This window comes from Phoenix dactylifera, chromosome 1, assembly GCF_009389715.1.
Source record: "Phoenix dactylifera cultivar Barhee BC4 chromosome 1, palm_55x_up_171113_PBpolish2nd_filt_p, whole genome shotgun sequence".
Classification (NCBI taxonomy): Eukaryota; Viridiplantae; Streptophyta; class Magnoliopsida; order Arecales; family Arecaceae; genus Phoenix; species Phoenix dactylifera.
In genome coordinates this window covers 3,029,569-3,057,551 of record NC_052392.1, presented here as the reverse complement: position 1 = coordinate 3,057,551, position 27,983 = coordinate 3,029,569, and the positions used below count along the sequence as shown (strand labels likewise).

At 38.0% G+C, this 27,983-nt stretch overlaps 1 pseudogene; it reads right to left on the bottom strand.

Moving 5' to 3' along the window:
* Positions 1 to 29: 29 nt before the first annotated feature.
* LOC103708173 lies at positions 30 to 26,944 on the bottom strand (annotated as a pseudogene).
* Positions 26,945 to 27,983: the final 1,039 nt, after the last annotated feature.

Here is a 27,983-nt window from a genome sequence, read left to right as displayed (position 1 = left end):
TGAATTTTAAATAAAAGTGTCAGGAAAAATTCTTATGTAAAGCTGACGTTACTTTTAATAAAGAATGAGGCATGCACCGTATTTTCTTTTGCTGTTTATGTTTGCATATGTTACATGAAAATTCTGCAGTTATACCAAATAAATATTGTTACAGGGGTGAGTCGGGACACAACTTTGGTTACAAAGACCAACTCAACCCTGACCTCTTAGATTTTTAATAGATGGAAACAAGGCCTGTCTTCAAACCTGCATCTGCATTTAAGTTGACTGCAAAAATAATCACAATATGCTGAATAGTTATCATCAGCATCTACAAGTTCTCTTTGAGAATAAATGAAGCATAAGAATTGTTGCACCGAATCAGAATTATTTTCAAGAGCACGCTCTTCAATATTCCCCCCAAAGTCAATAACAAGATATAGTCTCTCTCAGGATGTCAGTCCAAAGTATACCTGCAAGGACGAGAGCATTAATACTGGAACATAGAAAACGCTACTTTTCTGCATTTTTTTCAAGGTTAGAATAAAGGAAGAAAATGAGTGAAAAAGAATATTTATAGCTATGAAAAAATACAATTAATGAACTTGAAAAGTCTTAGCAAGTTTCAGAACCTGCAGAACTACTGGTACAAGGACACCAAGATTTATTCATCCTCCTCATCAGAAGCATAGAACTCAACCATTTGCATGCCTCTGCCACCTACTGCAAGTTGATATGTGTTTCTTTTGATTACCAGATAGCAAGAATCAATGATATATTAGTCAACCAGGTTCATACAAGAAACATTAACTGAAAAGCAGAAAAGGAAGATCCTCAAAGAGCTTTACCTGTCACAGACCATGGCATCCATCATTTCTGGCTCCGGCACACTAATGATTGAATGGGAACGCTCGGTTAGTTTACCACAATGGTCAATCTGCCAGCACCTGATCCGTTGATCAAGACCAGTAGAGAAAGCCCAAATACCATCTGTCCAGATACCTACATAACAAAGCAACAAAGTGAGAACCACGTGCCCTTTTAAAGTTGCAGTGAGCACTCGCATTGCTGGGCATGGTGAAAGTGGAAGGACTCCATGAGTCAGTGGAAAAAGCACAAAAACACGAACAATTAGCAGCCACCTTTCACTGCTGAGCTGTGAGCCGATGCAATTCTATCTTGATTGACTATTGTAAGCTTAGTTTCATTATTCAAACAGAGATCAGAACACTTCCTGGTGAAGTTGGATCCTGCAAGAAATTATTTTCCATTTACTGAACTGCCAAGGGATGTAAGAAATATGAAAAATAAATGCACAGTGGAATACCCAATGGCTGCTGAACTGTCCCACTGCTTTCCAAGATCACCTGGTTTTGAAACCAGGTCTGTCAAATGAACTTCCGACTTAAAGCAAACACAGTGCACTGCCTGATCATCTCCACCACTCAAGACACAGTAAGCTCCTTCAGATCTTGAATGAAAGCAATCCTTCATCTCTGAAATATGCAGACGATTGACATCTGATTGGTGAACAGAATTTAAGACATGGAAGGGTCGTACTTCACGTATTTCAGAAGCCAACATATTGGAAACTCGTACTGGCATATGGCAGCTCCCCATTGTTTGTTGACAGCGTGTTTGACTGTTCGCAGCATCAGTTTCTTGCACCGATGAACCCTTATTTGCAGTTTTATCTGGGCTTGGGCCATTAAATTCATTTCCAACTTTAATTCTACTAGAAGCATGTTGCACAGCCTTTTTGAATATTGAGTTGTCATTGATCTCCACCATCGCCCACCTTGGCTACCTCTTCCTGTTTGAGGGCGTCTTTGACAATCAATAAGCATTTGTGGTTGAATCTCCAAAACTAGTTGCATAAAACATTCAACAATTTCTGTAAGATCCCAGAAAGTAATGCTTCCGTCTGTAGATCCACTAATAACAATATACACATTTCTGTTGTGAGAATCATCTGCAAACAGGCAAAGGCAATAGAATGGTTATGGAGAAGCAGTATGCAGATAGAGAGATGCCCAAACATCATGGTTGATTCTGTATTAGAAACATTTTAAAATTTCATGTTTATATGAAGCTGCCGACGTTATTTCTTTCAAATGGAAACAATAAAACCTGCTAATGCGCTCAATTTTCACGCATCTACAAGCATTCCAGGGAAAAATGTTTAGGATGCCAAATAAGTCGCTTTCCCTTCAACAGCAAAATGCTTGGAAAACACTCTTGAGCGCATGAACATGCAAATGCTAACGGCCTTAAGATTTTATACAAACAGAACTGGGAAAATTATTGCGGATTGATATTCCATTGCTTTCCTCAGTATGCTCCACTCCGGAGTCCCAGATATTTTATCAAATTATTTCTTCCCCAACTACATTAAACTCCATTCATTTTTCGCCTCAGTTCCACAAATTGCTTACTGCATTAATTTCCTAATGTGCCAAATATGACACCAGGAAAATGACCTTAAACTACTCTTAATCTGCAAATGTTTAGCATCTAACTAAGGTTGTGCTCAGGAATGAGTTAGAGATATTACCAAACTACTGTGATAAACTACTCACCTTTAGAGTGGGAACGTCCAGCAACAACAATATGTTGTAGTGCTAGAACTGGGGATGCTTGTGGAACCAATAGAGCAACATCAAACCTGCAAAACCGCATGTTGATAAGAAAGGAATCATAAGTAGAAGGAAATAATTACAAGGATATTGCCACAAGTTTTTCTCAGACATCATTGTGAGAAAAGACTTTATTGAAGGAGAGAGAGGGAAAAGAAAACAGAAGAAAACGGTTGCACTTTGATGAAAATTATTTACCACAACCGATAAGGCAAAAGAAGAGCCCGCAGCATAACTGTGGCATCAGAACAAGCTGCCACTATGAGAAACACAGTTAACCTGATGTATCAAGGAAGAAACACTAAGCTGAGTTATTATTTTGAATGGAAATATAAATGATCAGGTTGAATCAATCAAACAAAAAAGAAATTATAGAGTTATAAGCGCAAAATAAAGAAAATACAGAGCTCCACCCAGAAATTGGGAATAATGGAAGCTAATGTGATATCATAGAAGTTTACCTGCTATCTGTATGTTTCACAAGAAAAGCAGTGACAGCCAGGTATCTCCAGTCATTTTCAGTTTGATCAATGAAGGCAGATTTGACCTTTTGCTCCCTGTTTTCAGCTGAATGTGATCTACAAAATGGGGTAGCTTCTATAGTGGAAGACTTCTCCTTTTCAAAAGTTTCCATCAGCTTTTCCACTCTGCGTTGACTGCCAGAAAACTTTGGTGGCATATGAGCGGAGAGCCACTGAAAAGATATTGATGAAAAATCTCGTTTGGAAGGAACAGACATACATTCAGACTCTGCAAGTATCCCATTTAAATTTTCTAGTTTACTGCCTGGTGTCTCATTTCGAAAAAGCCAAGAAGTTAAGACCTGCTTGGAACCGACAGATATAAGTAAGAACTGGTCATCTTTCCTAGGTACTGAAGTATGGCATTTACATTTGCCAGAGCCATTATAAGTTTCACATCTGAATGTACAAATCTTTGGTATGAAACGTAAAGACCTCACAGCTGGTCCACCAACATGTTCACCGAGCAACTTAGATTCACACCAACTTCTGATGTCATAAGGTGTGTATCTGCATCACACAGATCCAGGGTTTAGCCTAACTTGGTTAAATAATGTTTGTAAAATAATTTGAAGTCATCCAACATAGAAAATGAAAAATGAAAAGACACATGCAAATATTCAACATGCACAAGCTTAAGCGCATACAAATTAGCTTGCAGATTCTATCATGTTTACAAAATCAAGAAACCTAATATGGGAATGTACCTACTTGGTTTATTCGTGATTTCACATGCTATCATATATCATGACCATAAAATATCTATCCTATACATCTTGGGGCTCAGCTTCATTAATTCTTTCTTGCCAACTGTTTTGGTCACGGGCAGCATTCGATACCAATGGAAGTTTAGATTATCCCTTATCTCCTCACTTCCATTTAGTTCTCTATCTTCTTTTCTTCCAACATTTCCACACTGATTGGAATCATCCTCTAAGGGGCTAGCTCTAGTTTTCATTGTAAACAAATAACTACAACTAGTTCTCCATTACTTTTACCAATTCTTCCAATTCCTAAGCCTCTTGATATGCTCATGAACTTCATCGCATGTTCCTAAGTTTTTACCACATATCATAAAATGCTCTATGGGGTTAATAGAAAATCAGTAAATGTCAGACATGTCATTTTTCTAGACATGTTTATGGAGAAAGGAAATGAAACTAAATAAATTTACTCTTGAATCGTGTAGATGAAGGCAACAGGAAAATCCCTCAAAAACATTTTCTTCAAGGCAATTGGGATGTATATAAATCATTTTAAACATGGCAGATGTCCTGAAGATATGGAAAAGTATCACATTAAACTATTGTAGACTGACAAACTGTGAGGAATGTCTAGGAAGTTCTTGCTAATAGCAATCATATTGAAAGTTATCATCCATTAGCTTAAAGTTTCCTGGTCTTTGAATAAAACAATGAAATTTAAATTCCAATATTCACGACAAAGTGACTCAATAATTCAAAAATTGCACTGAACGTATCATCTGTTAACTGACAAATAGTAAATATATGCAGGATCCTTCCCTGTCAGGTCTAGCAAACATCATTCTTTTTTAATTCTATGTCCAAGGTATGATGAGACAATGATAAACATAACGCAGCTATATCCAATCTATTCACATTCAGCTATATGAATCCCACCTTCCGTGAGTTTTGTTAAAGGAAAAATAATCAGCAACGGAATTCATCCCTAATTCCTTCTTGTTACTTGTAAGACATTACTGGCATCCCCTCGTCTTTTCAGACCCTTCAACCTCAACCAGAGAAATGCAATTTAAAAGTGCAAACTATGACATGTAATGCACATGCATTAGTCAACTAAAAAATTCTTTATCATCGGCACAGTTCGTATTTTATAAGCTTCCTTACATGTGTACTTTCTCAATTCCCTCTAGGTTTATCATGAAGCCTACTCAACTTGCAATAGTTCATTGTTCACATGACTTCTTTACAACCCATTTCCGCCATCAATACAATATATCTGATCTATCAATTCTCTTATCAAATTGACACATCCTAGTCATATCTCCTTGTCTAGAATCAAGATTGCAGATATTATATTCCATGAGCTTAGGGTTGCATAAGTCAAAATTGCAAAAGGGAAGAAAGAAGGGGATGGGGATGATAAATAACTTGTAAATAACTTTCTACCGAAAGTCATGAATCAACATTAACATGATATAATGAAGTTGATCGCACAATTCAAGCTTTATTCAGAAATAAAATCACATAGTCCAACCTTGTTAATCACACAGTTCCATCTTCACAGCCTGTTGCAACCCATAAATAACGGCTTCCCTTTAGATTTGACTGCAACTCCGGAAATATGAAATGTAGCGAATGCATCTCTCTTCCATGACTTTGCATGTGCAGAACCCGAGGAAATAACTTACTCTCCACAAAGGACAACCATAATCTGTGAATATGAATGGTGCGATCCAGGAAAGAGAGATATATTATTTTAATATCGTAATGCTGCCTGCTTAGTTGGCAAAAATGCAGTTCATATTAAGTTTTAAGCTTCCTCAAGGATATTACAGGCTCTTGACTGGCACACAAAGCAAGGTAAATATGAATATGCGCTTAATTATATAGAATCTAAGATTACCGAGTGATAAAGAAAGAAAGAACCATGTCCTTCAGAGCACTTACAGACAGTTCTGAACTTTAGAAAACATGGTTTTGATGAAATTTAAGTAATCATGACATATATCCTTGACCGAAGAATTTAATTGAATTTTAATTTAACATTTTCACTAGGAGCTTTCCACCTTTGATATCTTATATAGTTAGCTTGTTGAGCCCTGTGGAAGGAATTTATGCATGTAAGGGTTATATCTTACAAAACTGAAGTCAAAACCTTGAGTGCTTTAAATGAAAACACAATTGAACACAAAGATAAGCTTCCAATACATAAAAAGGCGAGTAGCAGATGTACCAAAGGATTCTGTTTCCTATTCAATTTTTGCTGGTAGTGACTGGGTGTTGCATAGTGGCAGACATGTGTGTTTTGACTTTTTTGAGGAAGCGTTTAGAAACAGATATCTGAACTTTATTTGGTCAATGCAATGGGAATAGGAGGTGTCAGCACAAAAAAGCTAAAGCTTTATATGGCATGATAATGATACGATACTGATAAGCATCATTCACGAATATCATGTGGAAATATACAGAAAATACAAGCTGTGGTTGCAAAAAGAAAATATATGGAAAAAAATATCGAAACTGAATATTTAAAGGAGTTATAACAGAGACACTGACAGATGAAAATGGAAAAAAGCAACACGTTCAAAGAAATCTAAATATTCTCTAAGAATGCACAATAATGTCAGTCCTTTGGATATCACACAATACCCATATATGTATAATTAAGGATGGCAAATTTCTTCGCTGACATTCTACAAGGATCAAGCATGCAGATTGTATATGTGCCACCATATTAATCATTTAAACTTCAAATTGTTTCCCTTGCTACCAATAATCAAATTTTCATGTCACTTAACTGTATATGTTTCCTTCTAAACAGCGATGCAACCTTATTGCATTGCATCTTCATTTCGCTGTAAAATTCATGCACCTTCTTGATTAACTATACTAGCTAATGATAACATTTGAATTGTCAAAGAATATTCATGTGCAAAAAGATAGTGAACCAAAGATTTTCAAACCCCTCAAAGGCCTGATGAAACATTGCACACAAAGTTTTTGTGAAATTTCTCTGTACTGCTTATCAAAGAGGCTGGTTAAGTGAAGCAACTTACTAAACAAGTGCGAGAACAAGTAACAGCTACAAACCTTCAGATAAGCAAAACAGTTCTGGTATTCAGGTACTGCACCAAGATGATAAGAATATGGATGGCACCACCCCCCACAGGGAATCTGTATTATCTGCAAATCATGTATAGAGGCACATTAGAATTGCATAAAGAATGGCATGTAATTTACAACAAAAGATCTAACATTTCGGACTGGAACAAGCACTTTGTCTCATTTGTTAAGTCCCACATGATAAAATCTACAGATGTAAAACCTAGTGTGTAACTGCCCAGTGCTAAGTCCTCCTCGCAGTTCGATTTGGTGACAACAGATTGGACTGTACTTAATTCCTTCACTTGCTTCATCCCAATAAACTCCAGTTCTTGCAAATTCTTGTCATAGTTAAAGTTACAAATGCATCCATCTCCTTTAGTCTGCAAAAGCGGTAAGAAACATAACAGATTTCAGTCCTCATTTTTGGTGGCACAATCCATGTTCAAATTTTGTCTTACCGTGTGTATTTCAACATGGCCAAGATTTGGTGTACCAATATAAATGCTTGTGACACTAGAAATCCCATGGGCACCTTTAAAACGATTAATAACAGGGATCTCCACTGTCTCACTGCAACTTGATGCCATCAAGCCCTCCGACAAGGGAAAGACAGTAAGATTACCACGTTTGTCACCACATATCAGAATCTACAAGGAAGTCACAGTCAGTTAAGCGATAACAGAATTCGATGTCCTTTTACTTTTGCATCAAGGAAATAATTCTTGACAGACTTTAGAAAATAAAAATAAAGCCTTATTCTGACCCACTCAAAAGGACTAAGCAGATAACTGAGACATTATTTCAACCTAGAGTAAACCTTTTATGAATCATGCCAACTTTCCAGACTTGCATTCACAATGATGCAAAGTCACTCCAATGTAAAAGATATATGGCAGCAAACTAAGATTGAGATGCATATCTAAATTATACCTGCTCAAGCCACATAGGGTTGCATGTGCAAAAGATATATTACATAATAGAAACATTACAAAAAGAAAATCTATGAATGCAAACCAAATTGTTTTGTCCATGACGTATTGTCATGTCTAACACAAAAATTTTGAGTTGGTTTTTTAAGTTTAGTCTAACTTAATCTACATTACATCAAAAGGTTCCAACTTTATGGATCGAGGTACTATCATCCTCTTAACCTGACTCAGCACTCAGGAAGTTAGGAAAGAGACCAAAAGGCGAATAAGTAGGTAGATCTATCTCATTGGTTATGCATTATAAGCTCATGTGATGATGGAGCAACACTGTGTTCATCCATACATTGGAAAAATATCTAAACAAAGAGGAAAGAATTGAGCTAATATAAGATGAGCTACACCATCCATCAGAAAGCAAAACAAAAGGGGGGGAAATGAATTGCATAGATCCTTTTGATATGGTCAAGAGATATGACATGAACAAGGTAGAAATAATGAAGATTGTATGAAGCAGTTTGTCAGATACTTTATTGTTTTCTCATTATGGTATATACACTAGGCTATTGCTTATTAGATTTATATACACACACAACACAAATCATTACCTCCTCTTCAACTGATGCATTGATACACATGATTCGTGCCCCAAAACATGATGTGTATGCTGCAATAAGAAATACTTTAGGATCTGCAATAGTATCATGAGCATCAGATAGTAAAGCATCCTTTATTTTCCGCAACTTCAGTGTTCCTCTAGGATCAGCAGTGAAAAGGTGGCTGCATGAAGGAAACAAAGAGCAATCAAGTATTGGTTAAGAATTTCAAATGGGTGGAGCATAATATAACTTAATATTACTTACGTACATCCTAAAGACTTGCACCAGTAAACTCCTAGCAGTTGTCTCTCTTTCTCTGCTGACCAAGTGAAAGATAATGCCATTCTATGGGTGGAATCATCATTGATTAGTCTGGTTACTGTCACATTTCCTTTACCATCTCCAACAGCAACAACATCCAAAGAATGCTCTGAAGAATTCATGACCATTATATCCATACAAATGATTGGTGCGTCTCCACTTGCGCAAGTTCAGTCCATCTCACATTCCAAGGACTACACAATTCAGCAAAATGCAGGAAGCCATTATTTGTGGCAACATAAAGTATATTTTCTCGAGTGAATTGTAGGCATCGAACATATTCACTTTTGCTGCAACAACACAGATGGTAAGACATCATATGGAAAGATTATGAACTTGGAACTTTATGGAGCAATTGAATGGGCAACATGTTTTACATTTAATGGATATGGTGCTTATACTCTGGTTCAATTTTACTGTGCAGAGTCTTCTGCTGTTTTAATGCATTGTTGCTGAGAGTAAAGAAGAATAGTCAATCACTTATACAAGAAAGTAATGGAGGAGGAGGAGAGTCATTCCAACATATATAACATTGGACCTTGATGAAAGGACTATTCCACTATTGTCATGCATTACTGTTCACTCAAGAGTCCAGTCAAAGTAAAACCTGACATTACATGACTGATCAAAAACTAAAGATTTCAAATTTAAACTATAGTCTACTATTAGGAGCTGGACCAAGAAGTATCAACGAAATACAGCTGCAATGAAGAGTTAAGCATGCAATGATAAGAAGATGCTTCCTGTCCATGGAATTTGGAGAGATTGATTTGAATTTTTTGCTTTTTACTTCCTCACTTGCTGATAGCATGATTATCTTTCAAGCTGGCGTCAACATTCCATTCCATACATGTGTGCATGTACTTTAATATTTCCCCTAACAGATGCATGTGCAAGTACTCCAACATATACTCCAAAGATGCTCTATCGGAGCATCTTTGAAGCCTAGAATTCTGATTTCAAGACCACACCAAACTTAGAATTTGTAAGAATATGAGTTTATATTTTCTTCCCAAACTGCACCTTTAAGTTCAAGGTGATAAGCTTAAGAACTCAGAAATGTAAAGAAACATTACATTGCCAACTTCACCAATGCTAGAATTCTACTTTCTTCAAAGCAAATTAAGTGACTATTTAACCATACTAGTATGTTAAAACAAACTATAAAGCTTGCAAGGCATCAAATCAGTAGAAGCAATGATCTTCTAAGTGGATATTAATGAAAAAAACTTTGAATAGAATATTCTAGAAATTCATAGATATTTAACCACATATGGCTACTTAAATTTTTCAGTTTTGAAATTCATAGATATTTAACCACATATGTTTTATTTCCTATACGTTTTCATTTTCTTCTTTTTTCATTATTTCATTATATAATGAAACATAGGATTAGTTCACATTATCCATTTAGTAGTTGATTAGTACTAGAATATATACTAGTATAACATTTAGTGTTAACAACTTAATAAGTATCTTTGTAGCTCCATAATGTTTCAATTTATGCCCCTAGCTATATCTGGATATACCAAGAGCAGGGTTTTAAAACCAGGATCAAACCTTGTACAATTTGTTCATCAGAACAGTACAGCATTGGCATTATACTGGTATCAACAGTACGTACCAAAACCAACAACTTGCAAAAAATTGTAAACCCATTGATATTGATAGGTGTGGTCGGTACTATACCACCGGTGCACACCAGCACGGACTAGTATGGCCGATACTGTCTGCTGGTACACACCGGCATGGACTGGTACAACTAGTATGTACCGCTACAGCTATTTCGGCATTCCAGCATCAATATTATGCCGGCTTTGCATTGAAACAATACGGTACCAATCGTACCATCCCATAGTCTAACAAGGCTACAACAAAATATTTACTCATGGGTGGGGCAAGTTCTGTTCTAGTTCATGGTTTCTCTTGGCATATGGTTTATCTTGGGGGAGATCGAGCTTCGAGAAATAGAGAGTGGTAAAATAAATCAAAAGTAAAGGAGGCTAACCTTTCTTTTTTTCCAATTTTCTATTTAATATCATCCCTTCACACTTAAATGAAAGGAGGAAGCTGCATTACCTGAAGGTAAAATAAATCAAAAGTAAATATTACCTATCCATCAGACCAAGATGTTTCGATACTTTAGGAGCACAAATTTGAAAGATTTGTTTCTGGTCGTTTGGCTCATTGGACACCACATTCTGTTCCGTTGCCTCACCACATGAAAAAAAAATGGAGTTGATGCACTTTGATTGCAGAATCAAACCCAGCAGTAACAAGAAGGGAAGAGCTTGGGTCATATTCACATCGCCATATTCCTCTTCCACCAGACGAATCACAATTACAATAACAGTTTATATAATGTGGAGTGATTGAGTATTCCCTAATTGGTTTTGATGAGCACAAAGCATTATGAGTATATCTTATGTTGTTCTGATGAATTCAATCTAGTGTTTCAGGCAAATATGTGTGAATTCCTGTTTAAGTGCCTCGAGCTTTGGTTCAAAGTATTTTGGCTAAGTATTGGACTCAATTTGAACCAAAGTCTGCATCACGAGTCGACTCTGGAACTTTGCGAGTCGACTCCGGGACACTTAAAGTTTCTGGCACAAGCTTGAGTCGACTCCGGAACTCTCCGAGTCGACTCCGACTGAGAACAGACAGAAAGACAGAACGATGAATTTTAGACCCTGTTAGCGAGTCGACTCCAAAAGGTTTCGAGTCGACTCTGATGCTTAGCGAGTCGACTCCAGATGGTCCCGAGTCGACTCCAAAGGATAACAGACAGAAAAACAGAACGATGGATTTTAGACCCTGTTACCGAGTCGACTCCAAAAGGTTGCGAGTCGACTCCGATGCTTGGCGAGTCGACTCCCAGTATGTCCGAGTCGACTCTCAGAGAAAAGCAGTCTGAAAGGCAGAGAATCAGCTTTCGGAGACCCCGTGAACGAGTCGACTCCAGTAAGGTCCGAGTCGACTCCGAGACAGAAATGTTCAAAAGACAGAGAATCAATTTTTCGGCCTCTGAGAGCGAGTCGTCTCCCGAAGATATCAAGTCGCCTCTCAAGTCAGCCGAGTCGAATCCAAGTAAACCCGAGTCGACTCGAGAAAGAAAAACAGAAAGTTGAATTTCTGGAACCCTGAGAACGAGCCGACCCCTAAGTGTCCGAGTCGTCTCCAGGTGTTGGCGAGTCGACTCCAGTTTGGTACGAGTCGACCCCAGGACGAGGCATACACTTTAATTCAAATTTGGAACAGCGAACGAGTCGTCTTCAGTAAAGCATGAGTCGACTCCAGTAACAGCCGAGTCGACTCCAGATCGCACGAGTCGACTCCGTTCCCAACGGATACATTGTCAGATTGTGCAGATGGGTCAGAACGGCTCCAAATCAGTCTCTAACAGCTATTTTTCGAAGGAAATTGCTTAAATAGCAAGAGTGAACAGTAGTAGACAACAAGTGAGGAATTCCAATTGAGTAGTTAAGGTATTCAACCACCAAGAGCTTCAAAAGAGAGTATTCAAGCAAAAGAAGGAAGAAGTGCATTCAACTCAAACCGAAAAGTGCTTCCTTCGCATTCAAGGCTCTACTACTGTCCTCCATCCTTCGGCACATTCAAGAAGAGACTCAGAAATCGAGAAGCCCCCACTTCCTCATCTAAAAACTGTTTGAAAGCTTCTAACTCAACTTTATTTATATTGTCTCACACTTGCTTTTTTAAAATCTTTCTTTGTGAATTTTTAAACTCTTATTTTTTCTACTTGATTCAATCAGGGGATTGAATCAAGGGTTGTAAGGTTTGTTGGTGAGCTAAAAATAAAACCAACAGTGTAAGGTTGTGGTTGGTAAACCGGGAAAAACCAACTAGGTTTGATTGTGAATCCGGAAAAACAATCGAGTGGTTCTAGTCAGTGAGCCTGTCAAAATCGACCGAGTTCGTTGTGACCTCGTGAAAACAACAAGTTGGGTTGTGAGCTTATAAAACAACCGGCTGTAATCCTAGGGATTATAGTGAACTCCCAAGTACGGCTTGAGGAGTGGACGTAGGAGCAAGAGTTGGCTCCGAACCACTATAAATCTTTCTGTATTTGTATTGCACCTTATCTCTTTCACTCTCTTCACTCATTGCATCTAGCGATCTAACTAATTCACTTGCAATATATTTAGTTAATCACTCACCTTATTTTTAATTGATCAATATTTAATTAAAACCCAATTCACCCCTCCTCTTGGGTTGTCTCCTTGGGCAACAAGTGGTATCAGAGCAGGTGCTCTCATATCGATTGGTGTTCCAATCCTTAAAAAGAGTAAAAGATTAAGATGACAACCCCTTTTGGATCTTCCCTTAGTGAGGGGCAATCCACCAATAGGCCTCCATTATTCAATGGAGCTAACTATACCTATTGGAAGGCTAAAATGAGGATATTTATCCAAGCCCAAGATTATGATGTTTGGAGCATCATAGTTAATGGACCGTATATTCCTTCTATCTATGTTGATAACATTACTATACCCAAGCTTGAAAAAGATTGGGATGATAATGATAGAAGGAAGGCACAACTAAATGCCAAAACAATGAATGTTCTTTATTGTGCGTTGGACCCTAATGAATTTAATAGAATTTCTACTTGTAACTCTGCAAAAAAGATATGGGATAGACTTGAAGTGATCCATGAGGGTACAAATCAAGTCAAGAAATCTAAAATCAACATGCTAGTTCATAAATATGAACTATTTAAAATGGAAACTAATGAAACCATCTCTTGCATGTTCACCAGATTTACTGATATTGTCAACGGCTTAAAAAGCCTTGGCAAAAGTTATACTAACAGTGATCTTGTCAGAAAAATTCTTCGTTCTTTATCGAGGTAATGGAAAGCCAAGGTCACGGCAATCCAAGAAGCAAAAGACTTAAACAAGCTATCACTCGAGGAGCTCCTTGGATCTCTAATGACGCATGAGCTCACAATGAAACAACACAACGAAGAAGAATCCTCCCATAAGAAAAAGGTGATTGCCCTCAAGTCTACTTCTTCTAACAAAGATCTTTCTTGCAGTAGCAGTAGTGAAGAAGAAGACAATGAGGAAGATGAAAAAGAGATTCTTCTTGTGCGAAAATTTAGAAGATTCATCAAAAGAAAGAAGCCTTTCCATATGAAGAGAGTTTCCTCGAATTCCTTCAACAAGGATAAAGGTAAGGAAAAGGAAAGTGAGGGAATCGGATGCTACGAATGCAAGAAGCCGGATTATTTCAGAGCCGACTGTCCCTTGCTGAAGAAGGGCAACAAGTACAAGAAGAAGAAAGCTCTTATCACCACCTGGATTGACTCCGATAAGTCATCATCATCATCGGAAGAGGAACAAGAGGAGAAGGCCAATTTCTGCTTTATGGCAAATGAAAATGAGGTAATATCTGAAACTCATTTAGATTTTAACTTTGAAGAATTGTATGATGCCTTTAATGAACTAATGGATGAATATAGGACAATAAACTTTAAAAATAAAGAATTGAAGCTAACTATTCAATCTTATATTCATAAAAATGATAAATTGATTAAGGATAAGGACTCTATTGTCAAGAAAAATTTATAACTTAAAACAAGCAACCAATTGCTAACTCAAAAAACTGATACCTTAATTAAAAATAAAGAAAGACTAACTAAAAAAATTTCATAACTTAAAAACAGTAATCATACTTTAAAAGATAATTCAATTACTAATGTTAAATCATTGAGTGAAGAAAACATGAAATTAACTAAAGAACTTGAAAAATATAAACCTATTGTTGAGAAATTTATCTATAGTTCTGAAAAACTAGAAATGATCCTTAATAGTCAAAGAGTTGTGTTTAATAGAGCCGGGTTAGGGTATAAGCCTAAGAATAAGCAAAAATTTCTTAAAAACTTCTTTGTAAAAGCCGGTGAAAGTAAAGCTAAAGATGTAACCTGTTTTTGTTGTGGTAGAGTAGGACATAAAGCTAATATGTGTAACCATAGAAAAACAAAAGCTAAAAGAAAGATTAAGAAGGTTTGGGTTCCAAAAGAAACTAACATAATTAACCTTGAAGGACCCAAAAAAATTTGGGTACCTAAGGCTGTATGATTTTCTTGTGTAGGAGTGTCTTGCAGCCAAACTCAATAAACACTGTTGGTACTTGGATAGTGGCTGCTCAAGACACATGACGGGTGCAAGCAGCAATTTTTCACCCTATAGTCTAAGAAAGGAGGTGCGGTGACTTTTGTAGACAATAACCAAGGTCACATCATTGGTATCTGTAAAATACAAATCACACCTTCAACCTTTGTTGATAATGTTCGGTTTGTAGATGGTCTCAAGCATAACTTACTTAGCGTTAGTCAATTATGCGATAGAGATTTTGATGTTCTATTTAAGCCATCTATGTGCATCATAACCAATTTAATTGACAATAGCTTAGTTTTCAAGAACTAAGACGTGGCAATGTTTATGTAGTAGATCTTGATGATCTTGCTAAAAACAGCCGTTGCTTAGTAGCTAATGATACTAAGCTCAATGAGGCAAGTTGGTTATGTCATCATAAATTAGGTCACGCAAGCATAGACACACTATCTAAATTAATTAAAAGAGATTTTGTGATTGGTTTGCCAAAGCTGAAATTTGAGAAAAATAAAATTTATAGAGTGTGTCAATTTGGCAAACAATCTACAAGTTCTTTTAAGTCTATAAATTGTGTCTCTACTACTAGACCTCTTGAGCTACTTCACATGGACCTTTTTAGACCAACTAGGACCACAAGCCGTGGTGGAAACAATTATGGACTTGTCATAGTAGATGATTTTTCTAGATACATTTGGGTCATGTTTTTAGCTCATAAAGATGAAGCATTTTCAGTGTTTAAGAAATTCCATAAGGAAGTAACTAACGCAAAAAATGCGTCAGTTATAGCTATTAGGAGTGATCATAGAACAAAATTTGAAAATCATCTATTTGAAAAATTTTGTAGTAAAAAGGGGATAACTCATAATTTTTCTGCACGTAGGACTCCACAACAAAATAGAGTGGTGGAAAGAAAGAATAGAACCCTATAGGAAATGGCTAGGACCATGTTGTGTGAAAGATCTTCCAAAGTATTTTTGGGATGAAGCTATTAACACATCATGTTATATTCTAAATAGAGTTCTATTAAGACCAATTATAAAGAAACACCTTATGAACTTTGGAGAGATAGAAAGCTCAAGGTAAACTACTTTCATATTTTTGGTTGTAGGTGTTTCATTCATAATAATGGCAAAGATAACTTAGGTAAATTTGATTCCAAATATGATGAAGGTATCTTTTTGGGATACTCTATATCAAGTAAGACATATAGAGTCTTCAACAAAAGAACTCTTGTTGTTGAAGAATCTATTCATGTTATTTTTGATGAGACTAATGATGCTTCCTCTAGCAAGAGAGTAGCTTTTGATGATGATGCAGGGATACTTGAGGAAAAGATGGATGACATAACCTTACAAGAGGATGAACCGAAGCAAATTGAAGAGACTTCAACAAGCCAAGAGGTAATTGCTGATCATGTGCTTACAAAAGCTTGGAGGTATGCTTACAGTCACCCTAAAAAGTTAATCTTAGATGATCCATCTCAATCTGTTAGAACTAGAGCTTCTCTTAGGAACTTAAATAATCATCTTACATTTGTATCACATTTAGAACCTAAAAACATTGGAGAAGCTAAAAATGATGTAAATTGGATAAATGCTATGCAAGAGGAACTTAACCAATTTACAAGAAACAATGTATGAAACTTAGTTGAAAGACCCTCTGAATACTCAATAATTGAAACTAAATGGGTGTACAAAAAATAAGCTTGATGAAAATGAAGTTGTGATTAGGAACAAGGCTAGATTAGCAGCAAAGGGTTATAATCAAGAAGAAGGTATAGATTTTGATGAGACCTTTGCTCCTGTGGCTAGACTCGAGGCAATTAGATTGTTACTAGCATTTGCATGTTTTAAAGATTTCAAATTATTTCAAATGGATGTAAAAAGTACTTTCTTAAATGGGTATATTAATGAGGAGGTTTATGTAGAACAACCTCCTGATTTTGAAAATCATCAATACCCTAACCATATTTTCAAACTAAAGAAAGTACTTTATGGTCTAAAACAAGCCCCTAGAGCTTGGTATGAAAGACTTAGCAAATTTCTATTAGACCATGAATTTTTTAGAAGGAATGTTGATACAACCTTGTTTTTGAAAAAGAAAAACAAAGATATGTTAATAGTGCAGATTTATGTAAATGATATTATTTTCGATGCTACTAATAATCGTCTTTGCGAAGAATTTGCTGAATTAATGCAAAGTGAATTTGAGATGAGCATGATGGGAGAGTTGAACTACTTCCTCGGACTTCAAATCAAACAATCTAAGGAAGGGATATTCATCAATCAAGCTAAGTACATCAAGGAGATACTCAAAAAATTTGATATGGATGGAAACAAGTCAATCAGCACACCTATGAGCTCATCATGCAAACTAGACAAAGATGAATGAGGTAAGTCAGTAGATCAAAAGCTGTATAGAGATATGATAGGTTCATTATTATATCTTACAGCAAGTAGACCTGATATCATATTTAGTGTATACATGTGTGCTAGGTATCAATCTAATTCTAAAGAATCACACCTAATTGCAATTAAAAAAAATTTTAAGTATCTAATAGGAACAAAAAACATAGGTTTATGGTACTCTAAAGAATCAAGCATAAACTTAATAAGGTACACTGATTCCGACTTCGCTGGTTGTAAACTTGATAAAAAAGCACCAGCGGGTCATGTCAATTTTTAGGAGAGAATTTAATCTCATGGTTTAGTAAGAAATAAAACTCGGTTGCACTATCTACGGCGGAAGCCGAATATGTTGCTGCCGGGAGTTGTGCTCAAATTTTATGGATCAAGCAACAACTTGAAGATTATGGCATTAAACAAGATAAGATTCCCATAAATTGTGATAATACAAGTGCCATAAATCTAACTAAAAATCCAATTCAGCACTCAAGAACTAAACACATTGAGATAAGACATCACTTCATAAGAGATCATGTGTTAAATGGTGATGTAATGCTTGAATTCGTTTGTACTGATGATCAACTTGCTGACATCTTCACAAAACCTTTAAGTGAAGATCGATTTTGTGCTCTTAGAAGAGGATTAGGAGTAATTGATCCATTTTCTTGATTCTTGTCTCTCATTCATAGATCTTGATCATTAAGTTATGTTTGATATAGTATTCCACGTTTAATGATCATCAAATCATTCCTTAAGCTCTAAAGATTACTATTTCTCTCTCCTTTGGCACAGTTCTAACTGAGATTTAGGTGTGTGCCAGAGCTCGAGTCGACTCGGATGATTCTGAGAGTCGACTCGTGGGCGAGTCGACTCGCGAATTTTTAGGAGTCGACTCGAGGTCGGAAATCCATCTTTTAACCCTAAACGAAATGATTTTTCCCATATCTTTCTTTTCAGCCGCCACTATTCCAAAACCCTCGAGTCGTCTCCCACGGTCGTCTCTGCCTCCTCTCTTCACTTTTTCTCCGATTTTCCTCCCTTTTCACGTCTCTCCATCCTTGGGTAGGTCAAGATGCCTAGGAAAATCGTTGTACCTAGCCGGAAGAGACCTCTCGCAGCGAGCGGCGCCGAGAGACGATCCAAGGCGCGGAATGAACCCGTGAGGTCACCTCCTCCAGTTCCCTCTCCACCTCGGTCGGTTTCCTCGTGTTCGTGCGCCGGGAGGGTTGTCTCAACCGGGAGGAAAGTCGATTTGACTCTCTCCCGTGAAGGATTCACTTTAGGGCATCGTCTTAGGGCTCAAGGTTTAGATTACTTTTGTTCCCTTGACCTTCCTACATATCCTGGGTTAGTCCGGAAATTCTATGGCACCGTCACACGGGGTGGCGGTGGTATTCAAGGGAGGGTAGCCAACATCCCCATTTGCATCTCGGAGAACCTCATTGCACGAGTCCTCCACCTCTCTCGTGAGGGTATAGCTCCCACTCACCCTACTGATAGGTCTGAGGCCCTTACGGCCATTCTAGGGAGAGTACCCCAATCCCCCATTGAGGAGGTTTTCGCAAATCAGCTCTCTGCTAAAATGCGCCTCCTACTGAGTATCATTTCTCGCACCCTCTTTCCTAAAACTGATAGATTTGATTTTATTTCTAAAAAAGACTTAGCTATAATGTTCAACATCTTACATGACATCCCTCTCAACTTTCCTAAACTTATTTAGGGTTATATTAGTGAACCTCTAGATAAACCTAGACTGAGTCTTCCCTACGGTATGCTCTTCACCTTAATCTTTAGGGAGTTAGATATTCCTATCCCTGAGGAGGAACCCTCTCATTCACTCTGTTACACGGACTATATGAACGAGGGGACTCTCCACCGAATGAGATTCCACAAGGTTGAGGGTACGTGGGTTAGGAAAACCTCTTCCACCATACCATCTGACCCCACTGCTCCTCACTCTCCCACTTCTGACCAGGACCAGGATACCTCCACAGATCCTTCCATCTTTCCATCCACTACTGGCCCTTCATCCTCTGCTGGGCCTTCATCCACAGTGCCATCATCTCAGCAGCCCCTAGAGGTCAGGCTTAGTAGTGAGCAGCTTAGAGCTCTGAGGGATGACATTTTGAGGGAACTCAGAAGTACCACTAGTACACCCTCCACTGATCTGACCCCCTCCACTGTAGCAGTGTCAGTCATGATTGCTGAAGTCAAGGAGAAGCTATCTAGTCTGAGAAGTCTTATTCAGGGTCAATATATGAGAGTCTCAAACATTCAGGAAGCTACAAAACGGATGCAAGATTCGGTGAGGTCTAAGCTACTGAGCCTAAATCAGGGAGCTGAAAGGGTACAAACGCTGTCATAGATAAGCTTGATGCAACCATCGACAGCGTAACGCAACTGACCCAAACTCAAGCGAGGACTACTTCAGAAATAATTCAGCAACTGGGAAACATTTCTGAGGCAGTTCGTCTGCTTATGGAGTGCCAACGACAAAATCTGGGCACTTCATCCTCTTCTAGACGTCCACCTCCTTAGACTTCTATTTTTTTTTTATCATTTAAAGTCCTTTTGGACTTTCAATCATTATACTCAAATTTTGTAATACTTACAATGAATTGAAAAAGTCCTTTCTAAGAAATTGTGTACATTGTGCTTTCTGTGTTATGAGTATTGTGTTATGAGTATTGTGTACATTGACTCTTTGATACTTCACCTTTTTGCTATGATGACAAAAAGGGGGAGAAAATATGATATATTGTATGTAAAGGGAATCACTAAACAAGGAAACACTTAATTAAGAACTCACTAAACAAGGAAACACTTAATTAAGAACTTAAGTTCAAGTTTAAAACACTAAAAGAAAATTCAGAAAATTTGAACAAAGTTCAAACAAAATTGAATGCAGATGTTAAGAGGGAGAATCTGAAATTCTAAGAAAACAAATTAATTAAAGGAATATAAGCCAAACAATTGATTGTATGATTTAAAGGCTTATATAATTCCAAATGAAAGGGGAAGCTTTAATTTCAGAGTGTACTGACTCATACCTTTCAATTTTGGATACACTAAATGACTAGACATTTGAATTCATTTCAAAACTTTACCTATGAATCATTCTTTGAATGGGTAATTCACTTTACAAATACTCAATGTTTTGTCATAATTAAAAAGGGCGAGATTATGGAGTGATTGAGTATTCCCTAATTGATTTTAATGAGCACAAAGCATTATGAGTATATCTTATGTTGTTCTAATGAATTCAATCTAGTGTTTCAGGCAAATATGTGTGAATTCCTGTTTAAGTGCCTCGAACTTTGGTTCAAAGTATTTTGGCTAAGTATTGGACTCAATTTGAACCAAAGTCTGCATCACGAGTCGACTCCGGAACTTTGCGAGTTGACTCCGGGACACCTAAACTTTCTGGCACAAGCTCGAGTCGACTCCGGAACTCTCCGAGTCGACTCCAACTGAGAACAGACAGAAAGACAGAACGATGAATTTTAGACCCTGTTAGCGAGTCGACTCCAAAAGATTTCGAGTCGACTCCGATGCTTGGCGAGTCGACTCCAGATGGTCCCGAGTCGACTCCAGATGGTCCCGAGTCGACTCCAAAGGGTAACAGACAGAAAGACAGAACGATGGATTTTAGACCCTGTTACCAAGTCGACTCCAAAAGGTTGCGAGTCGACTCCGATGCTTGGCGAGTTGACTCCCAGTATGTCCGAGTCGACTCCCAGAGGAAAGCAGTCTGAAAGACAGAAAATCAGCTTTCGGAGACCCTGTGAACGAGTCGACTCCAAGTGTTCCAGAGTCGATCCCCAAGTTAGCCGAGTCGACTCTAGTAAGGTCCGAGTCGACTCCGAGACAGAAATGTTCAAAAGACAGAGTATCGATTTTTCGGCCTCTGAGAGCGAGTCGTCTCCCGAAGATATCAAGTCGTCTCTCAAGTCAGCCGAGTCGAATCCAAGTAAACCCGAGTCGACTCGAGAAAGAAAAACAGAAAGTTGAGTTTCTGGAACCCTGAGAACGAACCGACCCCTAAGTGTCCAAGTCGTCTCCAGGTGTTGGCAAGTCGACTCCAGTTTGGTACAAGTCGACCCCAGGACGAGGCATACACTTTAATTCAAATCTGGAATAGCGAACGAGTCGTCTCCAGTAAAGCACGAGTCGACTCCAGTAACAGCCGAGTCGACTCCAGATCGCACGAGTCGACTCCGTTCCCAACGGATACATTATTAGATTGTGCAGATGGATCAGAACGGCTCCAAATCAGTCTCTAACGGCTATTTTTCAAAGGAAATTGCTTAAATAGCAAGAGTGAACAGTAGTAGACAACAAGTGAGGAATTCCAATTGAGTAGTTAAGGTATTCAACCACCAAGAGCTTCAAAAGAGAGTATTCAAGCAAAAGAAGGAAGAAGTGCATTCAACTCAAACCGAAAAGTGCTTCCTTCGCATTCAAGGCTCTACTACTGTCCTCCATCCTTCGGCACATTCAAGAAGAGACTCAGAAATCGAGAAGCCCCCACTTCCTCATCTAAAAACTGTTTGAAGGCTTCTAACTCAACTTTGTTTATATTGTCTCACACTTGCTTTTTTAGAATCTTTCTTTGTGAATTTTTAAACTCTTATTTTTTCTACTTGATTCAATCAGGGGATTGAATCAAGGGTTGTAAGGTTTGTTGGTGAGCTAAAAATAAAACCAACAATGTAAGGTTGTGGTTGGTAAACCGGAAAAAACCAACTAGGTTTGATTGTGAACCCGGAAAAACAATCGAGTGGTTCTAGTCAGTGAGCCTATCAAAATCGACCGAGTTCGTTGTGACCTCGTAAAAACAACAAGTTGGGTTGTGAGCTTGTAAAACAACCGGCTGTAATCCTAGGAATTATAGTGAACTCCCAAGTACGGCTTGGGAAGTGGACGTAGGAGCAAGAGTTGGCTCCGAACCACTATAAATCTTTCTGTATTTGTATTGCACCTTGTCTCTTTCACTCTCTTCACTCATTGCATCTAGTGATCTAACTAATTCACTTGCAATATATTTAGTTAATCACTCACCTTATTTTTAATTGATCAATATTTAATTAAAACCCAATTCACCCCCCCCCCTCCTGGGTTGTCTCCTTGGGCAACATATAAGCTAACCAAAAGATCCATTAATTTATGAAGTTTAATTCAGTACAATATATCAACTACTTACATGTGTTCCCTGAACATCATTAACTGGTTACCATCCATTCCCCATACACGACATGGACAGTCCTTGCCAGCTGTGATAACTATCTAAATGGCAAATTCAGTTTGAAGTAGCAATCAGAGATCCATGTTTCTCAGAATAAAACAGGGCTGTGACAGAAAATGTGCCATTGCACTGAATGTAAGCTCTGTCATTCAATTACCTCAACTTGACAAAGTATGACTGCAATACAAATGAATAGGACTCATATGCAACCTAATTCATTTATCTATAGTTAAAGATTTCGTCTAACAGCACAAAATGCTCCTATGCAAATGCTTCCACACACCAATCTCCCCAACCTACTTTGTGTATAGCAGTTCCTTATACATAGTTTTCATTAACAAAGCTTTTCTCTCACATTGATTATTAAGATAAGACTGTGTTTATTTATGGACTGGAGAACTAATGGTAGAGTCTCCTATCACAAAAAGTTCATGAGAAAAAATACCACGAGTTAATTCAAATATATTATCCAGAGGCACTTTTACATTCTATCAGAACTTTCTAAACAGGTCGAGACTAATATAACCATCACAACATCATTTATTCATCTCCCAATAGTAAAGTCGCAATTCCAAGGAGATTCTTTGGATCCTTAGGACGATCTCACAGATCCATTCAGTTTCTTTTTTTTTTCTTTTTTACTCGATGATGTAAATCTGGTCCCTTGGAAGAAGTTCTCAGTACTTCTCAACTCTCTGACTATTGATATTTGAGAAAGTCATTTGTTTCTTTACAAATCTGAAAGATGACTACTTTTGGACAAATCACCTATAACTTTTCAAAAAAAACTGGTGCAATGAATATCTTAGCTTACAAGTGGTCATCTTTAATTCATTGCAAGGATTGAAACAATGGCAAATGCATGAATGCTCATATGAATTTTAGAATATGATAAACAGTGACAAAACAATTGTTTTATGTGCATATACCCAGCAAAATTTGAAAAACATGATCCTACAAGGGCCCAACACTTGAGAATGCTACCAAATTTTTAAATCAAGGCAAGCATCTCGCCATCAGATGTAGAATATGCTTTTTTGCCTATCAAGCAACAGAAATACCTACACATCACATACCGCATGAACTTGAATACTGAAGCCTTTTAAATGTAACCAAGTAATATACTCTTGTATTAAGGCTGAGCCATTAATAAGAAGTGGGAGCCAGCTTGGATTGTTTGCCACCACATCCAAAGACTTATCCTTGGCACAACTGCAGAATTGTTGACATGCATATTTGCATCCCTTAGAGATGTTGATTTAAATGTAAGCTATGAAGACCCAAAAAGTGTATCCAATCTCTCTTACGGTACTTGATATTAACCATCAAAACAGGGTCGACCATGCAGCACGATTCTCAGCATTGAGATGAACACTCCTATTGATATCACCAACATTCTGCAACCAGGCAGGGGTGCTGGAGTGGAGGCACCTCACCAAAGGTACAAAACAATTAAATCGCACATTTCTAGATCACTACCACACTGGTTTTTTTCCTTGTTTAAGGCACTTCCAATAATAAAATATAAATTGGAGCCAGATGAACTTGTTTATCGGATGAAACTTATTTCAAGGTTACAATAGTAAGCTATGTTTCTGTAAAGATAATTGTTTGAGGATAATGTGATGAGCAAGCTATGTTTCTTTCCAGAACTATAAAGTTAAAAATATACTGATAACCACCAAGGCTACAATGAATCAAAAAGTGCAAGATAATATGAATATATAAGCTGAACACACAATATGCCCATGTCAAGCAGCATCTCCAACTATGGACCTCCAAACACATGCAGCAGAAGCAGTGCATCCCACTCAACAAAAGCGTGGTAATGCGTTAAATATGATAGTGGATAGTATAAACTAATCATATACATAGAACCAATCAAGAAAAAAACAGAAAATAAGAAACTTACGGAATCAGTGTCCAAACAATGTGAGGCTTGCTGCAACATGATAACCAGGAATCTTGCCGAGATCACCAAAATCTTGCCTTTGATCACTAAGTATCCAGACACGAGCACTGTCCTAACGATGAGGAATGCACTAATTATTATAGAACTTAAGGACCTAGGATAACAACAGCCAATGTACTAAAAGCCTCATGTCATTGAAAAAAAAAATAATAGAAGATAAAGCTAGCCAGCTTATTCACCTGTGATCATCAGAAACAGACATCAATTTTGATCCATCAGCAGACCATGTTATACGAAAGATTGAACCTTCATGTCCGGTGAGTCTGCTTAAATGCATAGCCATGTATTGCTGATCATGAAGCCAAGTTTTTGTGCCCGATACACTGGGATTATAAGACTCCTTCGCAGATTTAGATAATGGAAGAGGAGCACATGGAATTAACTTCCAAATAATTATCTGTCAAATTGCCACTCAGTTTCAAAAATTTGAAGACTTGATACCTTTCAAACACATAATGTGTGCTACTAGTACTCTTTGAAACATAGACATGCATGCATATGCATGTCTACACCAACACACTTCCAGTAGTTATAAAAAAGAGACTATACTATGAAATATCTCTGCCTTCTTTGCAAAAGCTAGGACAAGACAGAGAATGAAAACCTCAATAAAGGCCAAGACTAAATAGATGGTAAACTGCCATGAGTTATATCCGAACACGCACATGTATATGCACTTATGCATACGTTCACAGGCATATGCCGACATGCAAGTGCATTTGCCTGAAAGCAACATATGAACTGCCTTTAATTTAGTAACAGAACAAAAAATGTCTAAGAGAGTAGTATTTAAAAAGAGAATAAGTCAAAAGTGATAGAGGGCATATTTTTACAAGTAATGCATTTTTTCAGCCACCACCAATGTACAGAATCTTTGATTGACTTTCCTTCTTTCATAATCATATGAAAGTACATGTATGACACACCACTGAATCAAGAAATGTCCACAGCCAAATTGAACTTTCAGTAAACAAAACATAAAAGGTAAAAGAGGGACAATATGCAAGAAGATGTTGAAGTAGCGGGGTGTTCCAAAGAAACAAGACAAGGTCATTCATCGTCCAAGCTATGGCTCAAGCATGCAACTTCAGATTGTTGCTCATCAATGTTAGGATTAATTCCCTGCACTAGATGCCTTGATCGAATTCTAAGCAAGAAGATTGACAGCAGGATGGTAGTCCAAAAATTGACTAACTTGAAGATTCCGAAACAATTGTAGAAACTGAAATTTTAGTAGTTAGAAAACCTCATCTAGGTAAACCACAGACCTAGTTCATGCATAGAAAAACCTTCTTTCCTTGATCCAAACTGCCAAGGCAATGAAAGAAGCAATTTTAGACATCAAACAGTAAATGATAAGAAAGACACACCTCGTTAAAAATAGTGCCCGAAGCCACACGGAGAGTCTTCATGCTGTCTCCCCACATCCTCATGGAGTACAAAAGGCACCGCTCTGCAGACAATGAAGCAACGCATGTGCACATAAAAAGAACAACTTTCACCAAGATATACCAAAATACTGACCAATTACTTCAGTTGAGCAGAAGTAAAAGGCCAATTACATAAATATCTCCTTAAATCTAACTAAGTGAAGTTTCCAAAGAGATACCAAACCTGAGGATTTCACTCGGGAAACGACATTGGACATACTAAGATCCCACAGAGCAACCGAATTATCACTGAGACCCAGCACAAGAATACTATCCTCCTGCCACCAACTATCAGAATCAAACAACTAACACCATCGAATCAAAATCCAATTATGGGAAATGCCAAAGTTTACTTTCACGAAGCACGCGTCCAGGACCCAGTGGTCGAACGCTGGAAACCGGCAAACTAACTTGAGCCCGACGCCCACTCCATCCGCGACCCGACCGCCAGATGCTGCATCAACACGCAAGAGGAACAGCTTCACCCTTCGTTCCCCGTACACGGCAATCAAGAAACAGGCAGCGGCCGGAGAGGAAGATTCCTCCTTTGGGTCGGGGAATCGCAAAGAGATGCCGTGAACCCGGACGCCTTGGAAAACGTCGAAGGAGTTGAGGAGATTCCCGGATTCCACGTCGTAGACCAGAAGCTGTGATCCAGTTCCTGGTCGAGAAAAGATAAAGGAAATAACAACAATTAGGGTTTCAAAGAACGAGAAGAAGGAGATTGAGGAGGGGGAGAGGGAGAGGGGGTTACCGGCGAGGAGGAGGGGGAAAGAGGAGAGGCAAGAAGGTAGGGGGAGGAAGGAGAGGGAGGAGATCTCGCCGAGGTAGGGGCCAGACCGGAGGCGCCATGAACTCCGCTCGCCGTCGGCCATGGCCGGGGGGTGCGACAAAGAGAAAGAGAGCGCGAGCGAGCGGTAGGGTTTTGACAGGGTTCTACTTTGTCGCTCCAGGGCTTCGTAACGTCGCTTCGTAACGTCATTTTAAGTTAATATCGGCACACAAGTTGACGCTATTAGGGCAAGTTTCTCCGTCGCCCAGGGCTTCGTAAGTTCATACAGCGTTAATGTCGGCAAACAAGTTGACGATATTAGGGCAAGTTTCCTTTGAGGACCGGACCCGGGAAGACGGTTTAAGCTCAACTGGGTTAGACACAGAAGGCTCCGAAAGTATAAGCAAGAGATTGATATATACAGAATTTCACAACACTGACCAAGTCAAATCAAACACAAAATGGCCACAGTTGGACACCATTTTTTCACAAAATTGTCTCCTTTGTCAGATGATGGACAAGAAGGATAAATCACCGCTTTTTCCGATATTGATCTTCCAGAAGAATTTGGAAGAATCTGATTATGCTCTCCAATATCTTAACATAATGTGCATGTATCAAAGTGTGTTTTAGTTTAGTCTAGGTGGAGGGGTGACTAATTTTTTTAGAATCCATCCATTTGGTGATCTTCGAGCATACATTCAAGAACCTAATCAGCATACAGATTGGTTAGCAGGTAGAAGCTCCAAACTCTGCATATCCTTCTCGTGACAGTATTCCAATGGAGCTATCTATTCTTGTTCAAGTTGGCAGTTATGGTTGTAATATTCTTTATTTTTTGAGGTCTATGACCTCCCACAAACAAAAAATAAAGAATGTTTATTTCACTAATTTCTTCATGGTCTGCACAATTTTTATATTTGTGTCTTAAGTTCTCAAAACTTTTTATTTGCATATTAAAACCTACAATCCTATGGTTATAATATGGAAATTATATATTTTACATATTTAGCTAGCATATGCTACATTCTCACATGTGTTATTATCTAAAGTATGCTAAGTAAATATGCAAGTCTATGTTTATCTTGAAACCCTAATATGTTTGGGGTTTTTCCTTGGAGTTTTTCATCTCTATGCATACAAGGAATTCAAGTAGAAACTACTTTTTCTTCATTCCCACTTCAGTCACCAATTTTTGACTCCTTTTTGAGTGGAGAAGAACATAAACAAA